At 47.1% G+C, this 27,405-nt stretch overlaps 1 long non-coding RNA gene across 1 annotated transcript; it reads right to left on the reverse strand.

Annotated features, from left to right (window-relative positions):
- Window positions 1-26,694, reverse strand: LOC132245674 (uncharacterized). The gene is made up of 3 exons (XR_009457376.1): window positions 26,640-26,694; window positions 9,602-9,937; window positions 1-780 (listed from the first exon to the last, which is right to left on the reverse strand). It is a non-coding gene; the product is annotated as an uncharacterized LOC132245674 (long non-coding RNA).
- Between the last annotated feature and the right edge of the window lie 711 nt (window positions 26,695-27,405).

Below are 27,405 nucleotides of genomic sequence, written 5' to 3' on the forward strand. Positions count from 1 at the left end.
ACCCCAGGAGGCACCTGGGACCCCAGGTTAGGCTACTGGGGCCAGCCCAGTGCTGGCTGCAGTCTCCCTGGCCCCACCGGGGGTAACCTGCCGCGCACCTCCGCTGGAGACTTCAAAAGCATGACAGTTATAATGCAAGAAGAGAAACCGTAAAGCAAACATTAACGGAGACAGACCTGCACAACTACCAGTCTCTCTGCAGGTTTGGGAACTTCAACTAATGCTCAGTTGAAGAGATGTGTTGGGGCCGACTTGTTTTCCCCTCCGTTCCCCTTTGACTTGCAAGAAGCAAAATGGCTACACCACCGCCACAAACACCGCTGCGCTCACTGTCGCTCCAGGATCCAACAGAATACAGAAAGTTGACCTTGGTTTGCTTGAAACCTAGCGTCTCTGCTTCTCCTATGTCTTTGGAATGGAAGGGCACCGATACACGTGGCGGACCTCTGCTCAGGCACAGGCTAAAGAGTACACATTGGAGCACGCTCAATTCATCGAGTCTGCTAGAGCGTGCCAATTAGTGTGCTCCGGCAGCATCTGCATCATGCGTATTCAGCCTCCCTGCAATTCAAAAGGGTGGCGAGGGCCCTTTACAGCTTGCTAAATGAGCTTTAGTTGAGCTACCTACCCCAGCTGCTGCTTTGAAGGGTGGGATGCCAAATACAAGGGAGGCTGCGGGTGCTTTACTGCATAACTTTGTCTGGGCCTCTTACGTACAAGCCGTTTACATCTTCCCGAGCATTTTCCTGCTGACAGGCACCATTTGCAAATATTGTTTGCCTAAGGGAGGGAAAAAGAGTTTGACCAAGGTAACGGTTATTTTAGCAAACACGGGGCAAGCTTTGCAATACCAGTCTGGCATCTTTAAGGTCTTTCCATTGCTGTTATCAGGTTGCACTTGGCTGATAAGCATTGCCCCTTTTTTCGCATCCTGTTGTGTGACCCGATTTATTCAGGCCAACACAGGGCCTTGTCTGTGCCATTACATCCCTTTCCCGTGGCCTACAAAGACCGGGGCAAGAACGAGACTCATACCCAGCAAAGATTTGGCTTGTCAAAACTGCAGGCTTCCGAGTGCCAGTTCCGTGCCCTAATGCCACCTGGGAATTACCTTACTATAAGTGACTGCGAGCCCACCTTGTCTGCTACCTTGTCTCTGAGAGAGACAGCTACTAGATTGAAATTCAGGCCCAGGTAAGACTGTCTGCATTACTCTTGTTAGTATCCACGCAGGTCAAGTGACTCAACCTAAAGGAACAAAGGATTCTTCTCTCATCTTTTGCGATCACCGTGACTAATCCCTGGTGAACACTTAGTCTTTACTGGTGTTACCAGTTCACAGTTTGACAGCACTGCTCCTTTAGTGGCCTCCCCCAAGTACCCAAGTGTTATTTCTGTAGTACATAGGAATTTCTGATTTATTGAGCACTGACTTGCAACAGAGACAGGCTGGACCATGTGACTGTGTCAATAGAAGACATCTCATAGCCAACCACTTGGGATGACCTGTTAAGCATTTCCGGTTCAATGGCTAAAAAAAAAAAAACCCGCCCAGGTTACGCACAGTAATAATATAATGGTAATCTTTTCATCAAAAATCCATTCCAATGCTCCATGCAGTTCATTTTTCCAGGCTGCCTCTTTGTCCACGGTACCCCTCTGCATCTCTTCCCGTCATTGCGTTATCATGCCCTCCCAACCCGTGTTGCTCAGCTTGTTGCTTTTCCTTCCCTGTCCTCTCAGATTGTACCTACCTTGTTTTTTGGGCCGACCTCTAGCAGAGTGGGGACCTGGAAACTAGAGCAGTTCAACCCCAAATCCTTCCCACGGGGCACGTCTACACGTGTGCATTTACTGCACGACAACCAAAATCACCACACGGTATGAGCATGTGTCTACATGCGCATGCCCATACCGTGCAATAAATATAGCAGCCTACAGCAACGTGAGCATCAATTTGAGACTTTTATCACATTTCTGCCCGGCGAGTTACTGCATGGGTCGACTCCTCGCTGCAAAGTAATCCTATGTGTGTTGACTGACTTGGGACTACCTTTAGTCACAAGTCTGTCCACATGCAGCGTCGACGAGCTCGAATGCCTGCGTGTGTAGACGTCGGCATATTCCCACTTACCACGCAGTTACGTTAACCCGGTGCACGTGCACGCGCAGACATGCCCGCAGTCAAGTCATGCCAGAAGCATGACCGAGACTGGGTTCCAGGACAGACACGCGGTCTCCCAAGAGAGATTCTCCCAGGAGCCATTTTGCTCAGCTTGCTCCCAAGTGACTCTTCTCCATGAGCAGCACTTTGTGCTGTGGGCAAAGAAGAATGAATGGGCTTTCACGCCTGGGCTTTCACTTAGGAGATCAGCGCCTCCTCCAGGAGGAAATCCACGTCTGTACCTAGTCTCTGCTGTCCCGGTCTCAGCTCTGCCACCCAGTCCATATCCTCTGCGTGGTGAAATCCCCTCGATTCTCAATTTCAGCAGCGTCTAGGGGAGGGGCGCCATCAGCCAGCCCCTCCCAAATGTTCCACGGGCTGTGCAACGATGCTTGCAACGGAGTCAATACTCGGGTTTTTCTTTCGGCTGCCTCCCAGAAACCTAGCTCTTTCGTTCCAGATGACTTCGGCAATAAAACCTCGTTGAACTCCCTGACAAAGCTTGGCTTGTGATAGAAAGCCATTCTATTTATTTGCTGGTATTTCTCTTTGTTTTTGAGCGTGTCCAGATGTCTAGATCACAGGCGGATTTCCACCTCTCGTGGCCGTACGTCAGCACGAAAGCTGTATTGGAACTGAAGCATTGCAGTCTGGGTGTTAAACAGTCGACTGTGACCAAACCCCATTTAAGCCAGTAAATGCATCTCATGCACTGCCGAGTTGCAAAAGAGACTTGTCTTCCTGACCGACCTGCGTGGCTCTGCCAAGTTTTTAAAATGGATTTGCTTCTCGTGCTGCCCTGCCTTCTAAAGCAACGTGCTCCCATTATACAAAGACATACTAAAACAAAATGACAGCGCATCTGCAATATTCATAGCAACCTTTGTGCCAAGTATAGGGAATGCCATTGCAGCTACTGTAAATGCTTTGGGGATACCATTCCTGTTTTAACAGTAAGCACCAAGGAAGTCTCTACAAGATGGTTCCCCACAGACCCAGCCATTTCATACACTCCACTCAGGGCAAGGAGGGCTCCACAGAGGACATTGCTGATGGACAGCAGATCAAACTGACAGTTTAAGCGCATCGGGAGCCCACTGAGCCTAAGGACCGGGCATTCCAGACCGCCTCTCAATAACTCCCAGTAACCCAGGCTAGCAAAGCACCCACACCACACACAACAATCTACAGCGGGTCTCTTGGAACAGCCGTTTCCTGTATATTTCCCCATTCATAGCAAGGGAAGCTTTAAATGGTTGTTGTTCATCCCTGAGGGCCTCCTTACTCTGCGTATTCAAGCCTTAAGCCACCTGGCCTTGGGCATCCTCCACAGGTGTGAAATCAAAATAGTTTCGCATCCTGACAAAGTGCCAGGAAATACTACTTGATTGGAGAAAGGGCTCAGTCATTAACATCTTTGATTGCAAGGAGAAACGGCGGGATTTGTCAGAACACATTTTAAATGCAGTCTTTTGCATTCAACATCAGGCAGAGGAACGAAACTTCCCACAGTAACCAGAGGTGCCACTCAAAGGTTCACGACTTTTCCAGGCCACCGGGCACCAAAAAAATGCGAATCACGAATTCAACACCCACGTTCCTTCTCCGGTCAGAAGGAAGGCTTATTTTGTTCATGAGACAAAGGACTGTTACGCTGAAGATCTCGACTACCGTTATCAGGGGGAAGTATTTAAGTTGTGGCTGTACACACATAGTCCAATGAGAGTTGGACACTACTGGGCTAGGCCCCGGGCAAAAAAAAAAAAAATCTCTCGTTTGTCCGTAGGACTCGCACTCTGAAGAGGATCGAGTCTGATCTTCTGTTTTAAGACCTGGGCCAAGGAGACAATACTAGGATTATGCATATCATCTCTGACACAAGAGTGATGGCTCTTAGCATCACTTCCTGTGACACGGCACAAGTTACTTCATCTCTCTGCACTTCAGCTCCCCAGTTGGAAAATAGGGACAGTGATACTTCCCTAAATGACTCCTGACATTCAGCTAGTCCACACGTACCAAACTTGAACAATTTAAGTAGTGCTGGTCTTCTTAAGAGCCCCAGCTCTACGCTAAGAAAAGGCGTGAGTATTGAGCAGTCAAGCCAATCACTTCAAGTCGCTATCGATGCTCCCGGTCCCCAGATCCCACAGCATCCCAGCAGCTAAAAAAAACTTCTCCCCGTTATAGAAAACCTTTGAGAACTTCCAAGCGTAGTTCTGCATCGGATACCCGATTAACACGGCTCTGGCCTTTACAGACCCTGCTTTGCCACGGTCAGGGAACAGGAGACATACCGAGATGGCTATCTAAAGGCAAGTGGGTACTAGAAACTTTCTCCAATATAACGAGGGCTGGAGATGCAGCGTCTTCTGCTCCGTACCGGCAAACGGCCCTCCTGCAAACAACATTAAATTGGCAGACTCTGTTGCTGGGCAGCTCGGTTCATCTCTGGGGCTGGTATAAACCTCTATGTGCTGCATGTCCACTAGGGCAGGTTGCCTGCATAAGCTTTACACGTGAATATTTTCAGCATAGCTGAGGCCTTCGGCAAAACAGAGGCCTTCAGAAAGAAATGGTTTGCTCCCTCTTTCATCTGGCTATCAGCCGGAAAATAGTCACTGGACCAGAACCCAGAGTTGATTTCAGCAGGGATGTCAGAGGGGAAAGAACACAAGAACGAAGGCGAGAGCACTCGCAGCCACAGAGAAGAGCTGCAAAATGCTCTGAGGGGGATAGAGAAATATTTTATGGCCAGACAGAGACTAAACAGCTGAGCCTGTTTAGCTGATCTCAAGAAGCTAGGTAATTTCATCGTGGTATACAAGTTCATTCACAAGGAGGAAACACCAGGTCCTAAAGGGCAAGAAAGCAGAACTGAACCAAAGATTACCAGCCAAAGAAGTAATGTTGTATCTACAAAAAAAATATAAAAGTCAGCCAACTAAAATATAGAGGGAAGTCTGGATGACAGCGACCGTGAAACCATCGCGTTCTCTGTCCAACCTAAGGCAGACCAATCGGACAGCAGGATTGGAGTCTTGGACTTCAAAAATGCAAACTTCAACAAGCTGACATCACCAGCAGGGCAAGTGCTGCGGGACCAGGGACCAAACGGGAAAGATGGGCACAAAGATTGGTTGTTCCTTAAGGACATGATCCTTAAAGCACACAGCAAGTCCATTCCCAGGTGAAGGAAAGGTAACAGAAGGGCTGGGAAGCCCTCTTGGCTAAACAGATGAAAGAGGCTTCTAAAGAGGACTGCAGGATAGCGCCCAAAGAGTCGCAGCGAACAGATCCATGTCGTCCTGGTGACAAGTGGGCAACCATGTCCCACAGGGGTCGGTACTCAGTCCGGTACTTTTCCACATCTTTATGAACGATCGGGATGTTGTTACCTCTCGGCTCCGTGTTCTTGGGGAACCCTGGCACAGGACGCAGCCTGTCTGACTCGCAAAGAATACCCCACCACCACCTGAACAAGAACGGATTATGAAAACAATGAAGATGCAGTGGGAGATGTCACCCTTATCTGGAGGGCTTTAGGTGCAAGAGAGAAACAACTGCCCCAGGTCTCATTTGCATCTGACATGGAACCAGATGACAATTCAGTTACATGGGAGATGGAGAACAGAAATCCTGAAGCAAAGGCCGCAGTGAATTCTGGGATCAGAAAAGCAGAGGAGCACTGCATGATGGGAAATATGTGCTCCAAAAGCTAATCAACCCACATTTACAAACACCCAGCTCAGCATTTATCAGACCAATTCTAACCTGGATTTACAAAGGACCTTCCCACCCCCCACCTCATCTACCCAGAACTAAGCAGAAGTAAAGTTCAATAGGCTTCTCGGGCCGTACCTTCCCCAGTCCCACCACGGGAGGCCTCGTTAAACTCGATCGACTAAAACTTGGTTGCTGGGTTAGGGAACGTCGAGGCAAAGAGACCGAGTCAGAGCAGGTATAGGCAACATTTGAACAATGGTTAAGGGTTCATCACAGCGTCCAGCCCGTTGGAGCCCTGACCACAAGTGTTGTCATACTTTTCCCAGGAGGATTGGTGGAAGTCCTCCCCACAACGTTTATGAATGCTCCAAATAATCCCCTTAATTCTGTTAAAAGACTACAGTAAGATCTGGAAAAGTCGTGCTACTTGTTCACAACAAGTAAAAATCCAAAATCCTGATGCTGCAAGCTATCTATTGTTTCTGAAGAAACAATGAGGTATCCCAATCAGTATATCTGATATCCATAGAAATTTCAAGCTGGTTCCTAAGCGTCTGGTTACCCCTTAAAAACTTGTATTTTTCCTGGTGGTTAATCAGTTTCTTGAGCTGTTCCAAACCAGATACCCACTTCTCAGTAGAAAAGACAATTATTTACACTATTAAGAATGCTGTCACAGTGGGGTCCTCCAGGAGGGCCGTGATCTCCTTAAGGCCCCCTCTCCGTGCCTATTCGGTCCAAGGGCAGCCTCTATTCTCGCCCGCCACGTCTTGGATCTTAAGTTAAGTTGGGAGGCTGCCTTACGTCTCCTAGGCACGGTTAGCCGGGACCTCCGTCCCCGTGTTCTCCCGGACCCACCGGGGGTCTCCCTGTACACTGGGCGCTGCCCCAGGCACCCTAGCCTTACGGGCTACGCATGGCTCCTACCAACCCCTAATACCACGCCCCAAGCCTCGCAGATGTACTGGACGTTGGTCTGTCAAAATACATGCCCGCTCCCCCGGGCCGCCTCCATAGTCTAGCCCACTCTGGGCCCTCTCTAAAATAATCTAGCCCGCTACGGGACTTCCTAGCGAGTCTCCAGTCTTTTAGGCCCACCGCACGGCTACCCTCTCTTACCCAGGCTCACTGCACTGCTATCCCCTTTTGCCGGGGACCACCGCAGCACCTTGCCTTTCTCCTGGGGCGTTGTACTACTAACCCCTTCCGTTGGGGTCCACCGCAGCACCCTCCCCCTATCTGAGGGCTATCGCCGTACTAGCCTACAGCCGGGTTCGCTACGCCCGTCTCGGGCTTCTCGATAGTCCCCTTTCTCTGGGACCTTACCTGCCCGCGCCGGGCTTCCTGATAGTATCGCCCCCTCTCTGGGGCTTGCTGTGCCCCTGCTGGGCTCCTTAACAATGCTGCCCCCTCTCTGGGGCTCGCTGTGCCCATGCTGGGCTCCTTAATAATGCCACCCCCTCTTTGGGGCTGGGGTCTACGCACCCCGCAAGTTGCGCCTCTACTGGTGCCAGGGTCCCCTCGCTGCTGGGGTTGCCCCTGAGAACACTACGCCTTCCCGGGCGCTAGGGCCCCACACCCTGTGGTTCCTTATAACTACGCTGCGCCCTCCTCGGGTGCTGGGGCCCCCACTACTCTGGGGGTCCCTATGAGTACGCTGTGCCCTCCTCAGGCACTGGGGCCCCACCCCTCTGGGGTCCCTATGAGGCCTCCTCCAACCCCTTATAGCCTCACCCTTGCCACCGGTGTAATACACACACTAACAAAACAAAACAAAACACAAGCTTCCTGGCTATAACTTAACTCAAAGCCGCCTGGCTATAACAACATTGCTCCAATCTCCCGGAGCCGCCATCCTTTACTCTGCTCAAGCAGTTCTAGCATCTCAGCTTCAGGAGCTCCTCTCCCTCTGGCTGCTGGCAGGGAACTTTATAGGTTTTTAGGGCTTTATAAAGGGCCAGGCCCTGCCCTACATTACCAGCTGACCGCCGTCAGGTGCAAGTCAATCTATCTGGAGTTGCCCTGGCAACTCACAGCTGCGCTCATTATCCCTGCTAGGGCTTTTCCCCAGCAGTTTTCCCCTCTCTAGGAGCAGGGCAGCAAGGTGCCCCGCAACAAATGCTTTGAAGAAGCTGAACGGAGGGTATAAAAATCTGTAAAAAAAAAAAAAAAAAAAAAAAAAAAAAAAAAAAAAAAAAAAAAAAAAAAAGCAGCAAAATGCATGTGTGCGCTTCAAGAGGAGAAGTCTCTCTGACACTATCCACTCTTGTTCTTGAGAAGCTGGAAGAAACAGATCATCTCCCTTCAAGGATCGTGCTAAGAACTTTACCCATCAGCATTAAGAACCAAGTGCCTTGGACTGGTGAGATCCCAGCTCTCCCTCTTTCTTTTCTCTCTAGGCATACATTTCTGAACCTGAACTGTATTAGTTAAGCTTGAGCTAAGTTTGCCCAAATAGCTAGTGAAACCAGGGTAGTATTGTAATTGTTTGTGTTTGTTTCCTTTGCATGGCTATTACTACTAGTACCATTATACATTTCATATATTTAGCAATAAATAACAACTTTTATAGTCAACCTGGTAGTAACTGGGTATACTTTTCCCTCTCTACTTCTTCCCCACTTCCTCTGCAGCAACGCTTCTTTTACCCAAGCTAAAGATCCCTGTAAAGCCCAGAAATACTGCGGGGTCTGCTCATCAAGAGGCTAAAGATCAGGATGTGCCGAATTTGAAACACATAAGGGGATCAGCTTGTACAGGCTGATTGACCCAGTTTGGCTCAGACAGGCCCTGATAGACTGAATGCTGGCCCACGAGGGTGTCAGCTGCACACCCAGCTGGATGCAGAGGTACTCTGTTCACCTGCATGCTTGTGTCTGACTGCAGTTTATTGTTGCTCTGATGAACTGATTCTTGGCATAGGAGGGTGTCGGCCTGTGCATGCTGATCAACCCAGCCGGGTCAGGCGTGTCATATTAATCTGTGTGCGTATGACCGATTTGGTGACTGGAGGACCCCAGCCCCTTTGAAACCGAGTCCTGCAACATATCTCCATTGGGGGTGAGGACTGGCAGAAGGGAAAGATACAGCTCTGTGTAGAAACACAAGTAACACAAGCAGCACACGGACAGAATGACAAAGACCCTAGAAACGTATCCCTAATAAGTGATCACACCCCAAGGTGAGGGGCAAATCTGGTAACACTACTACAAGGTGGAGACGACATGGAAGTGGGCCCAGGGACTGTGCCACCGCTATCTGGAAAAGGACACGCGTTCACAATGAGAACACTTCCTCACATCTCCAAATTATCACCATTCATCGGGGCAGTGTGGAACATCTCAACAAAAACCCCTCATATTTCTTTACCTCTTACAATGCTATCTTATTAAACATAAAACTGATGTTTTCATATACAGACTAATTAGCCTCGATTAAACAGCTTTTCAAGCAGGTTATTAGTTCCGCGCAAATTCCTGGGCAGCCCAGAATTCATTACGAATTGAAAACTTAAAGGACCCTAAAAATAAATAGTAACAGGGAGTACCAGTACTGCATTTTAAATCTTCCAAGTGCTGTTGCAAACATGAATGAACTGAGCAAATGTTAATTCATGAATTTTCCCCCTTAAACAGAGATCTGTGTTAGCTTCATCTTACATCAGGGGGCGAAAAAAGGAACCAGATCTGAATGCAAAGTCTGAAGACTTACAGTTATGAGTTGCGTTTCTCACGCGGTAAACAGGTCCAGGCACGGGCGAGAAACTGCCGTGCAGTTCGGAGGTGGCTTGGGGAAGCGGCACGGATGAGTCGATGCGATGCTGTTCCTTCCGAGTCTGTAAAATATCAGGGTGCTGCTGGAGCGACCGCAGCTCCGGGACAGGACGCGAGACCAGGCTCTGGCCACTTGCATTCGTGAAGAAGCTTACAGTGCTGCTTTTTGGTGGTGTAAGAGTTTCAAGGCCAGGGTCCGTCTGGAGCCATCATGTTCCGCTGACCTAAATTCCTCTGGAGTCCAAAGGGACGTTAGGGAAAATGCCTGAAGAGTCTGGAAAAAAAGGAGAACAGGAGTCAGTCCTATCTTAACCACCTCTGGTTGGTGGCCACTAGCTCATCCTAAACCCACTGAAATTGTGGCGGCTTCCCACTGTGGACTCCAGGGAGCAAAGCAGTTGCACGATTGACAAGAATCACGTCTATCTGTTAGGAAGAACACTCCGCCAGCTTTCCTTGAAGCCTCATCTTTTGCGGGCTCACTTAACGCTCCTTCCTTTTCACACGCAGACAGTCTGATGACTCTGAAACTCATGCTAAGCTTGGGCCTATTCACAAAAGTGAAAATGCAGAATAATAATGCTAACTGCATATTGCAAGAGGATGCGAGTTTATGGCTAGGCCATCTAAGAAGGACTAATGAAGTGTCTCTTCCAGCTTATCTTGCTGTATTCAGAATGATTTCAAGCACGCTCCTAGGTGTCTAGTGTAGAGCCATATGAACTGTCTATCCTTGATTAATTAGCATGGTAAATATTTCTTTTGCGGCTAACTCGTGCTTATGTGCAGGAAGAGACATTCTCCATACGTAATAGATGTCTCCTCCTACTTTAGTATGTTTTTCCTGGCTGTTAATTGGTTTCTTGATACGTTTCAAACTGGATCACCTCTCGTTACCGAAGAAGGTAACTCATTCAAACTAAATATTTCTGATAACCAGTGATGAGCAGGTTTTTCCTGCCGGTTACTGCTTGGGATTCTGTCTTGATTTGCACAACTAAAAGGATGCTTTGAAGATGCTGGACTAAGGGTCTAAAAAGGAAGTAAAACAGCAAATAGCACACGCCCTTCTAGAGTGAGAAATCTCACTGACCCCAGTTCCTGATGCGCCCAACTTACTCGAGAGGTTGAAGAGAAGGAGACTGCCTCTTCGTCACCTGTTTGGTGAAAAATCACCACCTTATAGCTAATTACTGGACTTTGATTTGGTTTGGGCTCACTTGACTTGATTTTAAATACCTGTAGTAAATAAAGCCTTTCTGTCGCTCATCAAACGAGGTGTCGTGTCAATTCCTGGGCTACTCCGGGATCCTAGATTTTTATTGCTAACGAGTCCTACTGGAATAGGTGAGCACCCATATCCCAGCCTCAACAACAGCCCCGTGGTCCCCTCATATATGAAGGCATGTTGCCTTTGTATACTCTCAAGGGGGCACCACAGCTCCACGGAGCCAACTCTTTTGGGATGAGCAGAGCCAGAGAGGGCTCAAAGTGTAAGCCGACGTAAAAGAGGGCTAGTGCTTTTGCTTACGCAGCTCCTCCAAGGCAAAGGCCAGGGATGGAGCTCAGTGTGGGATTGCATTGCCAGATGTTGTTCCTTAAAACATTCCCGCCTAGTCAGAAGGGAACAGCTGTGCAGGGAGCATAAGAGGCAGTGAAAGCAGACTTGACAAGTCAGAATCTACTCGTCAGCTTGTCTAACTTGGTAGCTCAGCAGTAACAAAGAAAGAAAACCCCTTACCCAGGCTCTCCTAACCATCTCCGAGAGGTAGACTTGCAGCATCGTTTCTTTTCTGAGCGTATGCTATGCAAAGAGAGACCATCTCTAGCACCCGCAACAAATTAAAAGACAACTTTCCACACGGTCATTCACACCCTCAGGCTTTGTTGGGCCTTCACCATTGAGATTCAAGCTGTAGAGGCTGATGGACTACACCGAGGGGCACGAATGGGAGCTGGTATCTAGTATCCAGAACTGTCCTAGGATCCGCACTCCCATCCGCACAAAAACCACATCAGATTTCTGTCTTTAAGTTTAAGCTGCGTGCACTGCGTCCCCTCCTCCTGGCTACCCCTGACACTGTTACAGCTGTCAGCCCATGCCCTTGCCTTTCTCGTGCAATCGGTCAAGATCTGAGCATTGATGTTGAGGGGTCAAGATTCAAACCTGGCCGAAGACAGAACTGAAGGTGGGCGATTACACTCACACATCAGCTGTGCTTGTAGAGTACCACTGAAAAGCAGGAAAGACAACAAGAAGCCAACGGAACAAGGAGATGTGTCTAGGACTGATGGTTTATCATTAAACCACACACAAAAAGAACTTTAAAAGTTGCCAAGTAAAGAAGCAGAAGTGAAGAAATGCCAGGCTGAAGATGGCCTGTTCACCCCCCTCTTTCCCTGACTCATGCATGCCAATCCAGTCTTAAGTCACATGGTAACATGCTGGGGCTTTTTCCAGGTGACCCCTGCCTCATTCAGTCCAAGAGATGGGCACCGCTCGCTCTTGTGAGTGGGCATTTTCAATTCTGGTTTTGCTGCATTATTCAGGGTGGTCCTGGGGCCTTATTTACTGTGCGCTCTTATTCAGACCCTGCTCTGCAGGTTCAATTATTAATTTCCCGATAGGTTTTTCCATAGCAGTCATCACGCCACATTTGTCAGAAAAAAAACAGATGAGTTTTTCAGCAGCTCTGTAAGGTGAGGGGATATCGTCCTCGCTTTACAGATGAGACGCTGAGCAAGAGTGATTAGGGTCGCAAGTGTGCGCGAGTTGTGGATGCCTAATTCCCAATGCCTAGGACTGAACTTGCCAGAACGTGAACCATCTTACAGCATTTTCTCCATTCATAAAGGGCCTCCTTTCAGGGCAGCTGCAACTGCGAGTGCACCACACTTCTGCTCTTGTCCTTGCAAGGTTACAGTTGTTCTTTTAAAGCATTTTGTGCATGCGTGCATGCATCATCGCGCACTTCCAGAGATCACTTTCCAAGCACAGCTCCTCTCAGGGTATTAGCTAGGGTGAAAGCTGTCACGGAGAGAGATCCAGCACTAAGTCCTGGGATCCGCTCCGTTCTTCTTTGAAGATGTACATGGCGCACGGTGTGTACCAATGCTCTCACCATGGGAGACTTTCATAATATGAACAGCTCCATTTTCCCTACAGGTTTCCAATCACCCTTCTTTGTACAGCTAACAACTTATTTCAAAAAGAAAAAAAAGCCTTATTTGGGACAGAGCGAGCACAATAATATGGAAGGAAATGATCAGGGATGGTCCGCCTACCGGTGCATGCCACGTTATGTCTGGAGCTGAAGACGTACCATGCAGCGAATGACTCTGGCGCCAGAAGGAAGCGAATATAAGGTCAAATTATGGGAGGGCACAGAGACAAAGCCAAGCTTGCGATCCAGGGAAGGCTTTTCACTTCAGCTCACTCAAGATAGTAAGCCATGTCAGCTCCCTCCACACAATGGGATGCAGCTTCCTCCTCACATTTCCTTTGCTGCCCGTGCAGAAGCGTTCTTCACTGACGTCACGAGGAGACGATGCAATTTTGCGCGTAATCGCATAGGGCAGAACCGGGTTTTGAACCCTAAGGTCCAAGTCTGCCGCTTTCACCGCAAAAATATACTTCCTCTCAGGCCCTCAAACTGGTCAAACCAGGGGTGGACAACTTTTTCGGGCAGAGAGCTGCTTCCTGAGTTTTGGCAAGCCATCGAGGGCTGCGCAGCTGTCAGCCGGGGGCAGATAAATATGCATTGTCTACCTTTTTAGGGGCCCTGCATTTTGCTCGCCCCTGGGTCAGACTATGGCTGACTCAGTAAAGAAGCAGGGTCAGGGCAGGGGAAGGATTAGGACACTGCCCATACAGAGGCAGTCTTGATTTGCCTCTAAGGGCTGGGGATCACAATCAAAGGGACAGCTAACACTGCCATCCCCACAGTCTAGCTGGGAAGAAGCAGGGCAGCAGGGAAAAGGCCAGGACTCGGAGCAAACTTCCCAGCACTTCCCGAATGACAGATTTCATTTTGAAAATGAGGGCACTGAATATTTTGGCATTTTTTCTCTTCCTTTTTCCAGCCAAATCTATTGGTTTTTGGCATGTCCTCCACCCCCGCCCCTGAAATCTAGTTTTTCAGGGAATTTATTGCTTCTCAAACAAAATTTTGCTATGCGCCAGTGCTCGAGGGCATGGGGCATGACACAGGCAAGCCCAAAGGCAAAACAGCAAGCCCTGACCCATCTGAAGTTCATGGGTGCTTGCCCCTGACAGCACTCGGGCCAGCACTGGAGGCCCACACCAAAGAGCTTGCAATCTGATGCGAGAAGACCTTGAGCCCGAGTCTGGTATAAGTTCTAGTAACTAGTGACAGGACAACTTAGTCACCCTGCCGCCACGCTGACCATGGCCAACATAGCCCAATTCTTCTGCAAAGCCACCTTAGGATTCCAGTTTAGTCGTATTGACCGTAGTTTCATTTCTCTAGACTGTAGCTTTACAACCTAAACTACCCGGACATCTGCTGGGAGACGCAGACAGCAAGGTCCCATCGCTCACGCAGGTTTCTAACTTGTGTACAGGACCTCCACCTGACACAGGAGGTGTATGGTCCCACTAGGGGGAATGCCATACTGGATCTGGTATTGGCAACGGGAGATGACATGATAGGGGACCTCCAAATCGGTAGCTATCTGGGAGACGGTGATCACCTTATGATAGAATTCAACATAAGACGGCGAGTGGGTAAGGTAACTAGTAGGGTGAAAGTGCTAGACTTTAGGAAAGCTGATCTCATTGCACTCAGGCGATTAGTCAAGGAAGCACTGCAGAGTAGGAGTTTTGATGGGATGGGTGCCCAAGAAGGGTGGCTGTGCCTAAAGGAAACGATCCTTTGGGCACAAAGCAAGACGATCCCCGAGCGAGGCAAAAGAGGGAAAGGGGCCAGGAGGCTTCCCTGGCTGACCAGAGAAATCCAGGGCAGCCTAAGGGCCAAAAGGGGAGCACATAAAAAGTGGAAACAGGGTGAGATCACTAAAGATGAATATACCTCCTCTGCTCGTGCTTGTAGGGAGGCAGTTAGGCGGGCCAAAGCTACCATGGAGCTGAGGATGGCAACCCAAGTAAAGGACAACAAGAAATTGTTTTTTAGATATATTGGGAGTAAAAGGAAGGCCCAGGGAGGAATAGGACCCCTGCTAAATGGGCAGAAGCAATTGGTGACAGATAGGGGGGACAAGGCTGAACTCCTCAACGAGTTCTTTGCCTCAGTGCTCCTAAGCGAGGGGCGCGACAAGTCTCTCACTGGGGTTGTAGAGAGGCAGCAGCAAGGCGCCAGACTTCCACGCGTAGATCCTGAGGTGGTGCAGAGTCACTTGGAAGAACTGGATGCCTTTACGTCGGCAGGCCCGGATGGGCTCCATCCGAGGGTGCTGAAGGCACTGGCCGACGTCATTGCAGAGCCACTGGCGGGAATATTCGAACGCTCGTGGCACACGGGCCAAGTCCCGGAGGACTGGAAAAGGGCTAACGTGGTCCCCATTTTCAAAAAGGGGAGGAAGGAGGACCCGGGCAACTATAGGCCGGTCAGTCTCACCTCCATCCTTGGTAAAGTCTTTGAAAAAATTATCAAGGCTCACATTTGTGAGAGCCCGGCAGGGCAAATTATGCTGAGGGGAAACCAGCACGGGTTTGTGGCGGGCAGATCGTGCCTGACCAACCTAGTCTCTTTCTATGACCAGGTTACGAAACGCCTGGTCACAGGAGGAGGGGTGGATGTCGTATACCTGGACTTCAGGAAGGCCTTCGATACGGTATCCCACCCCATACTGGTGAACAAATTAAGAGGCTGTGATGTGGATGACTGCACAGTTCGGTGGGTGGCGAATTGGCTAGAGGGTCGCACCCAAAGAGTCGCGGTAGATGGGTCGGTCTCGACCTGGAAGGGTGTGGGCAGTGGGGTCCCGCAGGGTTCGGTCCTTGGACCGATACTCTTTAATGTCTTCATCAGCGACTTGGACGTGGGAGTGAAATGTACTCTGTCCAAGTTTGCAGATGACACAAAGCTATGGGGAGAAGTGGACACGCCGGAGGGCAGGGAACAGCTGCAGGCAGGCCTAGATAGGCTGGACAAGTGGGCAGAAAACAACAGGATGCAGTTCAACAAGGAGAAGTGCAAAGTGCTGCACCTAGGGAGGAAAAATGTCCAGCACACCTACAGCCTAGGGAATGACCTGCTGGGTGGCACGGAGGTGGAAAGGGATCTTGGAGTCCTAGCGGACTCCAAGATGAACATGAGCCGGCAGTGTGACGAAGCCATCAGAAAAGCCAATGGCACTTTATCGTGCATCAGCAGATGCATGACAAGTAGGTCCAGGGAGGTGATACTTCCCCTCTATAGGGCGTTGGTCAGACCGCAGTTGGAGTACTGCGTGCAATTCTGGGCGCCACACTTCAAGAAGGATGCGGATAACCTGGAGAGGGTACAGCGAAGGGCAACTCGTACGGTCAAGGGCCTGCAGACCAAGCCCTACGAGGAGAGACTAGAGAAACTGGACCTTTTCAGCCTCCGCAAGAGAAGGTTGAGAGGCGACCTTGTGGCTGCCTATAAGTTCATCACGGGGGCACAGAAGGGAATTGGTGAGGATTTATTCACCAAGGCGCCCCCGGGGGTTACAAGAAACAATGGCCACAAGCTAGCAGAGAGCAGATTTAGACTGGACATTAGGAAGAACTTCTTCACAGTTCGAGTGGCCAAGGTCTGGAACGGGCTCCCAAGGGAGGTGGTGCTCTCCCCTACCCTGGGGGTCTTCAAGAGGAGGTTAGACGAGTATCTAGCTGGGGTCATTTAGACCCAGCACTCTTTCCTGCTTATGCAGGGGGTCGGACTCGATGATCTATTGAGGTCCCTTCCGACCCTAACATCTATGAATCTATGAATCTATGAAACTCCCTTCACTCAGCTTAGCGTGATCAGCAGCATTGCTTGGATTGTTTGAAATCCTGAAACCCCTTCTATACAATAGCACTGATGCTGCTTGTCATGAGTCGCACACTCCCCACCCCTCCCCCCACCTTCCCCAGTCTTCATGAGTCACCGATTCGTCTTGCAGACTCGCTGAGCTATCGCAGGTCCTACACTTTCCCATGGGGCAGAGCACTGTTGGACACTCGCACAGTCTCTCGTGTTTCCATCTCAGCAATACTCCTTGCACATATGCAGGGAGTTGCACCTCGTGCCCTGTGCAGCTTTGTATCCCATCCCAATCCTGGGCTCAGTCTGCCAGTCAGCCAATGCAACTCAGAGCAAACTGCTCCTGGCCTCGGTGACAGCCTTTGTCCTCTGCCACATCCATCATGCTCCGTGCAGCAAAGTTTTTGGCAAGGGTGCTTTGCGTCTCTTCAGTGCTGCCTCCGTTGCGTCCAAGCCGACAAGGAAGTTCCTATCGCTTAGTCCAGATCACGCCTTAGCAGAGCTTGGCAGAGGCAAATACACACCGTCCACAAGCATTCTATAAATAACAGCGATGAGCCGGAAGAGAAACATCGAAAATGAGGGTGGGAAGAGACCTCAGGAGGTCACATCTAGTCCAACCCCTCTGCTCAATGCCGGTCCAGTTCCAACTAGATCATCCCAGCCAGGGCTTTGTCGAGCCCGGCTTAAAAACCTCCAAGGACAGAGATGCCACCATGCCTGTTCCAGCGCTTCACCACCTTCCTCGTGAGAAAGTTTTTTCCCCCTAATATCTAATCTAAAACTTCCCTCGCTGCAACTTGAGCCCATTGCTCCCGGCTCGGTCATCCGCCACCACCGAGAACAGCCCAGCTCCATCCTCTTTTGAACCTCTGTTCAGGTAGTTGAAGGCAGTATCTGAAGGCCGTCCCTCAGTCTTCCCTTCTCCCTATTAAATAAGCCCCGTTTCCTCAGCCTGTCCTCACAAGTCATGCCCTCAGCCCCCTCACCGTTTTCACTGCCCTCCGCTGGATTCTTTCCAATTTGCCTACGTCCTTTCTGCAGTGGGCGGCCCACAACTGGACACGGGGCTCCAGATGCAGCCACAGCAGTGCCGAATAATCACTTCCCTCAATCTGCTGGCAGTGCTTCTAACAGGGCAGCCCAGGATGCTGTTAGCCTTCTTGGCAACAAGGGCACACTGCTAGCTTATATTTAGCATACTGTCCACTGTCGCCCCCCGGGTCCTTTTCTGCAGAGCTGCTGCTTCAACAGCCGGTCCCCGGTCTGGACCGGTGCACGGGATCGTTCCATCCAAAGTGCCAGACTACGTGCAATGACCCCATCCTCCCTAGAGGCAAGCTCTGAGGAACTTCCCGCTGGGGTGCCGTTGGCTGCGGCATCTCTCCCGAGCCAGACAAAGCCTCTGAACCAAGCACCTCCGAAATCTGGGGGCAGTTCAGATATGGATACAAACTCTGGCTCAGGCCCATCGCTAGCAATGGGAGTCCACCCTTTGTGAATATGCCCGGTGATCTGGGGTACTGCTATTTCTAAGGCACACAGGCCCGATTTCAGTGCCTACATCACCAGCAAAAGTCAACAGGCTGTGGATCCTCCACCCTTCCGCATACCAGGTGACTCTGTTTCAGTTCTCAAAACAATGATAATAGTAGCTTGACAGATATCGCATTCTTTAGGTGGATAATGATAAGATGGCCCAATCCAGGCCAATAGGAGCTGGAACAGGTCCATAGCTGTCATTTGTGGTGTTCTCAGCTTCCTCCCGCCCAATGTGATGCTATAAGAAGGCCACCCATAGTGAAACAACAGGAAGGATCTCCGAGCACAGAAGAAGAGTGGCATTTCTCCTTAGCGACTCTTTCCTAGTGACGGGCCCTGAAAGGAAGAATTTGCTCCTCAATGGCCAAGTCATTCTGGCCAATCTCTTCCACTCTGTGGGTGCATCGACAAATAGGTTTCCTTCAGATCTGCCTAATTAGCTCCACAGTAAAGTCTCAGCATCTATGCGTGCAGCCCTATGAGACCTCAGGAAACTAACTCTGCCATAGGTACTAACCTATTTGTAAATGCAAGTGCAATCCTACGGCAGCATTCTTCAGTGCACAACAATGCACGTGTAGGCACTGATGGGTCTAGCACAGGGGCGCGAGGGGCTGCCTTCGAGGGCAGCACGTTGAGCCAGGCTGGAGCAGCACCGGGCTGGCAGGCTGACCCCCTTGGCTTCTGCCAGCCAGGGCTGCTCTGATCTAGCTCAACGTGCTGCAGTTAAAGTTTGTTGGTCCGCATTAATTGCGCGTGTAGCCGCAGCCTGTACCTTCCCATCACATCCCAATCTCCGTGTCATTGAAATACTCTCATTGGCATCACATCATAGTTTCGTCCCGGGTCCCCGAGTTGCAGCAGCTGGCCAGTAGGACCACTTCCCTTTAGTTTCATCCTTCCTGGCTGCTCTAGTCAATCCTTAGGCTTTGATAGTATCGGGCTTTCCTAAAGCTCCTTGGAGGTCAGGTCAGCTTGGTGGTCCAACCTGGGATGTACCCAGAAGAGATGCAGCAGCATCCTTGTGCCTGGTAAGCGTGCCTCCTCCCTCCGCCATCTCTTGGGCCTCCATAGAGTCCCTGCTCTCGCTCCGCCATACTACACTGGTGCCAGCATATCTTCCCTGCTAGCGTAGCAAGCTGATCTCCCATTGCAAGGACTCCTCTGCTTCTGCTGAACCAGGGCTTTCCATGGGCAGTGCTTGCCACTTGCTGCTTCCTCCTATGCAGGCTTGAGTGTGCAGTCACAAGCAACTTTTCTGCATGTGCTCATATACGTAATACAGGCCCTGCCTAATCAAGTTGTGTGTGTGTGTGTGTGTGCGCGCGCAGAGTTAGGAAAGACTACATGGACTTAGATACCAAAGTATCTTCCCAACCAGGTCACTGAGGGAGCATGTTGTGGAGGTCCCGAGGGTCCGTGCTTGTAAACGAGACAAGTTTACAAAGCCTTTGTCAAGCTAGCTGCACAGGCTGCACATGAGGGCTGCGTTATGCAGGGTGCCCAAAGCACACTATAGATATTTAATTCTGTGCACTAGCATTCCTCCCATCTTCCCAAGCTCCTCTTGGGCTGGCTCAAACCCCAGATTGTTTCCTCATTTGATAGAAATGCTGGTAAGATGTGTCCTTATGAAGACTTGGTGCTTCAGCCGAGAATTTTTAACTTGTCATCCTAGCTAGCCTGAGTCTATTTTCTTGGCTTTCTCAGGGTGAACTGGCCTGAGGGCTGGACCAGACGCTTTCCCTCAGCCCTTCTGTATTCATCAGCACAGACAGGTTGGGTTTTATTCTGGATCCTGGTCATTTGCAGTGAAAGGTGGAGTGAATGGACAATTTGCTTGATGTGATTTGTGAACAGGCCCAGTGCCGAGGATCTGTGTAAAGCTCATTCAGTGCCTTTTGCCCTGCACAAAGAATGAAGGAAAGATAACACTGTGCGTGAAATCTCAGTATACCCTTGTACATATAGGTATGTACCTGTACAGAGCACCAGGCAATAAAGAATGGCAACACCCCACCCCCGCAATAGACGCCCTATAGTGCTGAAAGAAGTGGGGGGGGGGGTGGACCAATTAGAGAACGGGAAATTAAAAGTATGTAAAGCTAGAAAAGCGAGAAATCCCAACAGTAGTAACCACAACTCAACACCCAATATGCATATTGGGAGCCAACGTCCTGAGTCACTATGTTATAAATAAAACCCGCCAGAAAGTAATAGCTCTAAAAAAAAGGTTCCCATGCCCACAAACAAGCCATGGGTCTGCTTGAAGTAGAATGTGGGGAATACCAAGGTTAAAATACAAATCAAATTGGAGAAGGGAGTAAAGCCGCCTTTTGTGCATCCCTATCCATTGATGCCTGAGGCTGAAAAAATGCTAAGTGAAAAGGTGCAGAAACTATTATAAGCCAGATGGGTAGAGCCCACCATTTCTCAGTAAAAGTCCCCTTTGTAGCCTGTGCGAAAGGCTAGTGGAAAGTAGAGAATGGTAATAAGTTATCGAGAAGTGAATAAAAAAAACAAGGAAATCAATCCCAGTAATTAGCACACTTCCCAAAACGTAAAATGAAGCCCAAAAGGCCAGCGCTTCCCATTTTACCGTAATTGACATCTCAAATTGTTTCTGAGCAATTCCAGTAAGGAAAAACAACTGAAACATTCGCTTTCGTGTTCAAAAGGAAACAGTATCGGCCATTGCGCCTGCCCCAGGGCTGGTGCAACTCCCCGATATTAACACATCAACAGGTACAAAAGGCCCTTAACTCCCAGCCACAGGTCCATAGTGATGTACATGACACATTAATTTAAACAAACTCTCCTAAGGAGCGTGCCAGTATCTCCCACCAAATGCTACAAGCGATAGAAGCAGCTGGGTTCCGAACAAACAAAAAAAGAAATGCAATAAATACAGCGCTCAGTAAAGTACCTAAGTATGCAATTCAATGCACAAAACCTAAACCTTTTAAAACAGACCAAAAAAGCGTTAACTCAACTTCCTCCACCCCGCACCCGAAAAAAACTACAGTCCCAGTTGGGACTGATGAAGTGGTTTAGGGCAGCGATACCAAACTTTGCAGGCCTAGCACACCCACTCTATCAAGCACTAAAAGTAAAAAATAAACCATGGACATGGGAAAAAAAAAAAGTTTCACCAAAAAATGCTACAAGCCATTTTAAAAAACCCTCCCCTACTCCCTCCGAACCCTAACATCCCTGAGTATTTAAGAGCCAAAGTCCAAAAAGACACCATCAGTGCAGCATTATATCAGCAAAGTCACCAAAAATGAAAAAATTAAAAATTATTAAAAGCATTAAACCAAGCACTATCCTAAACAAAAACTCACTATAAACCATTGCAAAAGAAAATATTAACTGTAGTTTTTAAGCTCAAGAAAAAACAAAAAAAAAACTAAATTAAAAATTCCCTTTAAAAATTCAAGCTCAGCTGAAAATTAACTACTTTAAAAAAAAAAGCCTGCCCACAGGGTCTCCCCACCAAACCCAGTAGCTAAAATAAAATTTACAGTTAACTAAGTACTTGCATTAAAAGGCAAAAAAAACAAACAAAAAAACAGTGCTCCCGTGGCTAAAAACCCCTATAAAAAGAAAAACTGTAAGCCCCATAACCTGTGCCAACAGCTTTAACCCTGCTAACCCCCACGCTCTATTCACTAACAGAACAGAAAACAGACCAATGGCTACATAAACTTAATATGCCCCCCCCCCCCCCCAAATTTAGTGAAAATAAAGTGAAAAACACAAAACACTCAATTAGCTAAATTAAAAACAGTAAAAAAAAATTGCTCATAAAATCAGCCAAGGTTAAAAAGAAGTAAAAGTGTACACAAACAGCTAAGTATATACAAAAAAAAATCCTAATAAATAAATCCCCTATTAAAAAAAGGCTAAACAACAGGCCAATCTAAGAAATAAAAGCTTAACAACATATCTGGAAAATAAGTAGCCAAATTAAGATAGCCATTCAACATGTAACCAAACATCAAAAAAATAATTCTCCCGAAACCCATGCAAATGCTAAGGCAAACACATTAACTGACCCCTCCAACATCAGATCGTTAAACTAGCCCAAGCTGCCCATGCCTTTGCACATAAAAAAAAAGAAAAAAAAATGCAAAAAAAAAAAAGCTTAGGCAAGAAGAAAAAAAATGCTAGAGCACAAAAAGTGCAGCAAGCTCTAAAAAAATGCCCAGCCTGTAGCAGTTCTCAGTGGTCCCCATACCCAGAAAAAAGGCAAATAAACATTCAGGTTTTGAAGCCAGAAAAAAGTGGCAAATAAATTTTATCAAACCTTTAAAAATGAGCAAGGAAAAGAAATATATTAGTGGCAGTAGACGTAGCCATAGGCTAGCCAGAAGTGTGGCCTATGGCCAAAGCAACCAAAAAGGCAGTAATACGAGCTTTATTTAAAAACGAACAACGTCTCATTTTAAAAATCCGATAGTAAAGCAACAGTGTAAAAAAGCAAAGGTAGAACATCAATTCTGCATCCCTTATCATCCGCAAAGGGAAAGAAAAATAAAACATTTAAATCAGAAAATTAAAAAAAAATTATTACTCAAAAAGTTTAAAAAAAATGAGTTCAACAAATCCCTTAAATATTATGAGCCTTGCAACACGTGAAGAAAAATTAAAAAACCAGCCCTTTCACCCAAATAATAGACCAACCCTGTAAATTCTGCCTGAATAAAAGCAAAATCAAGTCTAAAACAAAAAGACAAAATCAAAATCACTCTCTCCGACCTCCGTTAAAAATAAAAGTAAAGTTCACTTCCCGGCCCAAACAAAAAAAAAAAACCAAAAAAAAGAGTCTAGTTCTAGCGTGAAAACAAAGCAATACCGTATTAGTCAAAATCCCCACCAGCAAATACTGAGTTCCTACTGACCAAACAACTGTTTTCCAGAAAATGCCATAAAGGCTAAGGTACTGTCGTTAATAAAACTAATCTAAACTAGCTATTAAAAATCAAACATCAGAAAGCAACTGTTATTAAAAACAGAATAGCCGTCAGGCTAAAAGAGGCCTGAAAAACAGGCTTATTCCCCCAGTCGTTACCCTGGCTACTAAAAAACAAGGCTTAAAATACAGCCACTAAAAGCAACCTGGCCCAATACTTCTTATCTGCCTATAGCCCGACAAAAGTACGTATCTAAAACACTCTTATTTCACACCAAAAATTCCAGCAACCTCCAAAGCTAAAAGCTAACAAAAACCACCCGCGGCCCTTACAAAGCACACGAGCGTGCCTAAATCAACGCCACAAAAACAAAGACAGCGCAACTGTGGAGAACTACCCACCATACAGTACATGTGTCCAACCTCAACAAAAACATTACATTCCTCTACAAAATAGCTGTAGTCCCAAAAACAAATTCATCTCTGTTAGCCCACAACAATAACTATATCACCAACATGGAAGAGTTTCAACCCAGCAAAGCAAAAAATGCGCAGAACTACACAAAAAACCATATAAACATGCCGTGCGCAACAGGCTTCAAATAAAGTTTATTTTAATATTTGCCAGTATCACAAAATCAATAGCAAATTGTATGCCCAAAAAGCATCCCATCCCGGCAAAGGTATAAGAGGCTTTATATAAAACACAGCCCAAAACCTAACCAACTAAATACAAAACAAAAACTAAAACTAGAACTAATATATATATATATATATATATATATATATATATATATATATATATATATATATATATCTCCTTCAAAATTTCTGTAGACCCTACCCACTCCAAAAAAAATTCTCACAATTATAAAAAATAAAATCCCCAAAACTTCTATAATGTTCCCTTCATTGCTTTTAACTTTTTACTGTAGGATTACAATTTTTTGTAAGTCACCCAAGTCCATCCTTAGTACAAGTAAACAAAACCAATCCTGTCTGCTTAGCAAACAAATCCCAGTCTACATCAAAAATGCCACAAAAATGCCACAACTGTCCTAAATTCATTAAAAACTACCAAAATGGCACTTAACCCAAATAAATATAAAAGTAGTAAAAAATAAGCTTGCTAAAATAAAACAGCTTACCCAACAAACCTTAAAAAAAAAAAAAAGTCAAATAGTAACCAACGCAAAATACCAAAAAAAAAAAAAATGTCAAAACCCTAACTGTAACAGTCCAACCACTCAATGACACACCACAATGCATTCAGTGTTAAAAACAATACAAAACCTCACAAAACAAAACAAGTTCTGCCATATCTTATATTACCATACAAACCTTTATATTGCACCAAGATAAAAAACAAATGCTTTAAATCACATTCAAAAACCCAGTGATTATATCCAGTTCCTATACAAAATGGTACCCAAAATACAAACCCCTTTTTACAAAAGTTATTTCTTCAAAAATAAAAACACCCTTGAAAAATTATATACATATATACACACAGATAAAATCAGTAAAAGTAAAAACCAAAATTTAGCCCCTCTATAAATATGTCCCTGTCCTTATAGTACTAGCAAAAAGCTTAAACCCCCAAATCCCCTGCAAAGTAACTCTTTAAAAAAGCTCTTAAACCCTAAAACAAATATATGCAATACAAACAGCCCAAATAAATATACTGTCGTAAAAACTCCCTAATAAATCCTTGTAAATTACACCAAAAAATATAAAAAAAAAAATACATTTTAAATAAAATTTTCAACCAAACAACAGTAATAATTAACAATACCATTAAATATCTGTGTAACTTCAGTAACCTAAAATAACAAAACATCTCCCAAGCTCCTATTAAAAAATACCATCGTAATGCTACTGCTGTAAAAAACGTATCTATATTCAACCTACTTATTCCCAATCTTTATCCTTAAAAAAAGTCTTCCCAGTAAATTAAACAATGTCATGAAATCCTTCATAAAAAAAACCTGTTTACCAACAATTAAAAAAGTAAAAAAATAATTAGTACTTGTACTAACACACTAAATAAGACAAACAAACCTGAATATAATACACCAAACAAGTAAACTCCTAAAACTAACAGCAAAATTAAAATCAGTATCTAAACACCACTAATACAACATTTTCCTAAAATATAACCCCACGTAGACAAAATTAATAAATTTTATGTTACATCCTATAATCATTGTTTTATTATACATCATTATCTTATGTTTTTTTAATGTGTATACTTAATTGCTATGCCCAAAGGCTATATTAACAAATAACAAACCTAACAAATTACATCATCAACTATATCACCCTAAAAAATTTTAATCAGCATAAATATATGCAAATGTAACTAGTCAAGAAAAAAAATTGTAAAACCCATCCCAAAAAAAACCTCTAAAAACAAGCCAAACTAACACCCCCCACAAAAAAAACAAACTTCACAAAACCCAAAGACCACTAAATCATAACCTAATACATCTGCTAATCTGCTAAACCCCACCCCCCAAAACTGCTTTATATAACTACTCTAAAAAAATACCCAAGGTAACAGCTATAAAAAAACCCCCTTCAACAAAGCCCAAAGCTTACGCTAACCCATAAAAAAAGTAATAAAACTAAAAACTGCATGTGTGCCTCCTGGGGCCGATGCACCGCTGTGACAGGCGCCACCTCGGGGCCGAACTCTGTTGCCCACCCCCTGTCTGGTGGGGTGACCGCCCGCCTCTCTCGCCTGCCATGCCTTTGATGTTAATTGATTCAATTAGGATGTCAATTAAGCTGGAGGCTGCCCATTTAGTGCCCCCATGCCAGGGGGTGCTCTCTGCAGCTCCTACCTCCCCAATACCGCAGCCCAAGCCTTGCCGATGGCATCATGACGTTCACATCTTCACTGGCCCCACACTGGGCCCCAGAATCATCCACACAGGACCCCTCTATGATCCTCTCCTATCAGGCAGCCTCTCCGCCATCATCCGGGCTACCTAGCCCCCCCGAAGCCACGTTCCCCTCTCGGGTGTGGTCCCCCCCAGGACCTTAGGCCACTTGCCCTGGCCCACCTCCAGGCCAGTCGGGACCCCAGGCCCCCAGCTCTTGGGCATCCCTCACAGTGGGCCCCTAGCCCCTTTGACTCTCCTAGTCCTGGCCCCAGCTCAGGCCAGTCGAGGGTACTCTCTCTCTTTTGGGCTGGGTCTCTAGCCCCACACTCTCTATCCTCGGGCCTCACCGTGCTACTACTCCCTTTCTCCCAGGGGCAACCGCAGCACCACACCCTGTACTCAATCACGCTCTCAGGGGCCCCTCACAACACTGGCCCTCTGGGCCCCTCTCCAACAGGGTTACCCACCCGGTGGTGGGAGCTAGGGGTTAAGGCGCCCCGACCCGCCTTTCACCGGGGTGGTAACTGGCCTGGCATTTCCTGGGGGCTCCCGCGCCACTGACAGCCCCACCAGGCCACCCACTCCCGGCAGGGTGCAGTTTCAGGTCATGCCCAGGACCAGGAGCCTTCTTACCAACCCCTTGCAGCTCCCCCTTACCTCCGGGTTGTTCTCAGCAGCCCTCCAGCCAGGCAATGTCGCTGCCTAGCTGTCCGCGGCCAAACTGCCCTGTTTATATAGGCAGCCCTTGCCTCAAAATGGCTGCCCTCGTCAGGCACCTGGAGGCTGCCAGCTCCAGGCCCTTAAAGTGGCAGGCACACACAGTGCACTGCCACAATATAATTAAAAAATCCCCTAAAAATCAAAAGCAAAAAAAATAAAAATCATAAATACAAAACCTTTAAGAAAACTACTTAAAAAACAAAAAAAAAAAACACAAAACTAAACTAAAAACCAAATAAAAAATAATAATCTCACCACCCTGAACTCCGGGTGGAATTCCCCAAACCCATCAAATAATAATATAAAACAAAGTAAAAAGTGCCTTTCCTCCTACCCAACACGCTAGCAACTTATAAATATAATAATAATAACCATGTATATATATATTATACTCATAACAATATTAACTCATACCTAAGTTTTACCTTAAAATGTAACTTATAAGTTACTCACCTTCTCCCTTTAAAAACAAAAAAACAAAAAAACCCACAGAGAGATCAAGAAGCCTCTACTCAAGCCCAAGCCTAAGCCTGCAGGAAAAATACCAGATTTTGCAGCACGCCCAACAGGGTCCCCGTGCCCACCTCTAGCACACTGCGGGGCCCAGCAGCCACCTCGGCGTGAGCTTCGGGTAAGGAGGTTGACACTCGGAGGGGTTTCCATTTCGAGGACCTTTACAGATAACCTCTCTGTCCGGGCATCA

The sequence above is a fragment of the Alligator mississippiensis genome, chromosome 15 (genome assembly GCF_030867095.1).
Source record: "Alligator mississippiensis isolate rAllMis1 chromosome 15, rAllMis1, whole genome shotgun sequence".
Classification (NCBI taxonomy): Eukaryota; Metazoa; Chordata; order Crocodylia; family Alligatoridae; genus Alligator; species Alligator mississippiensis.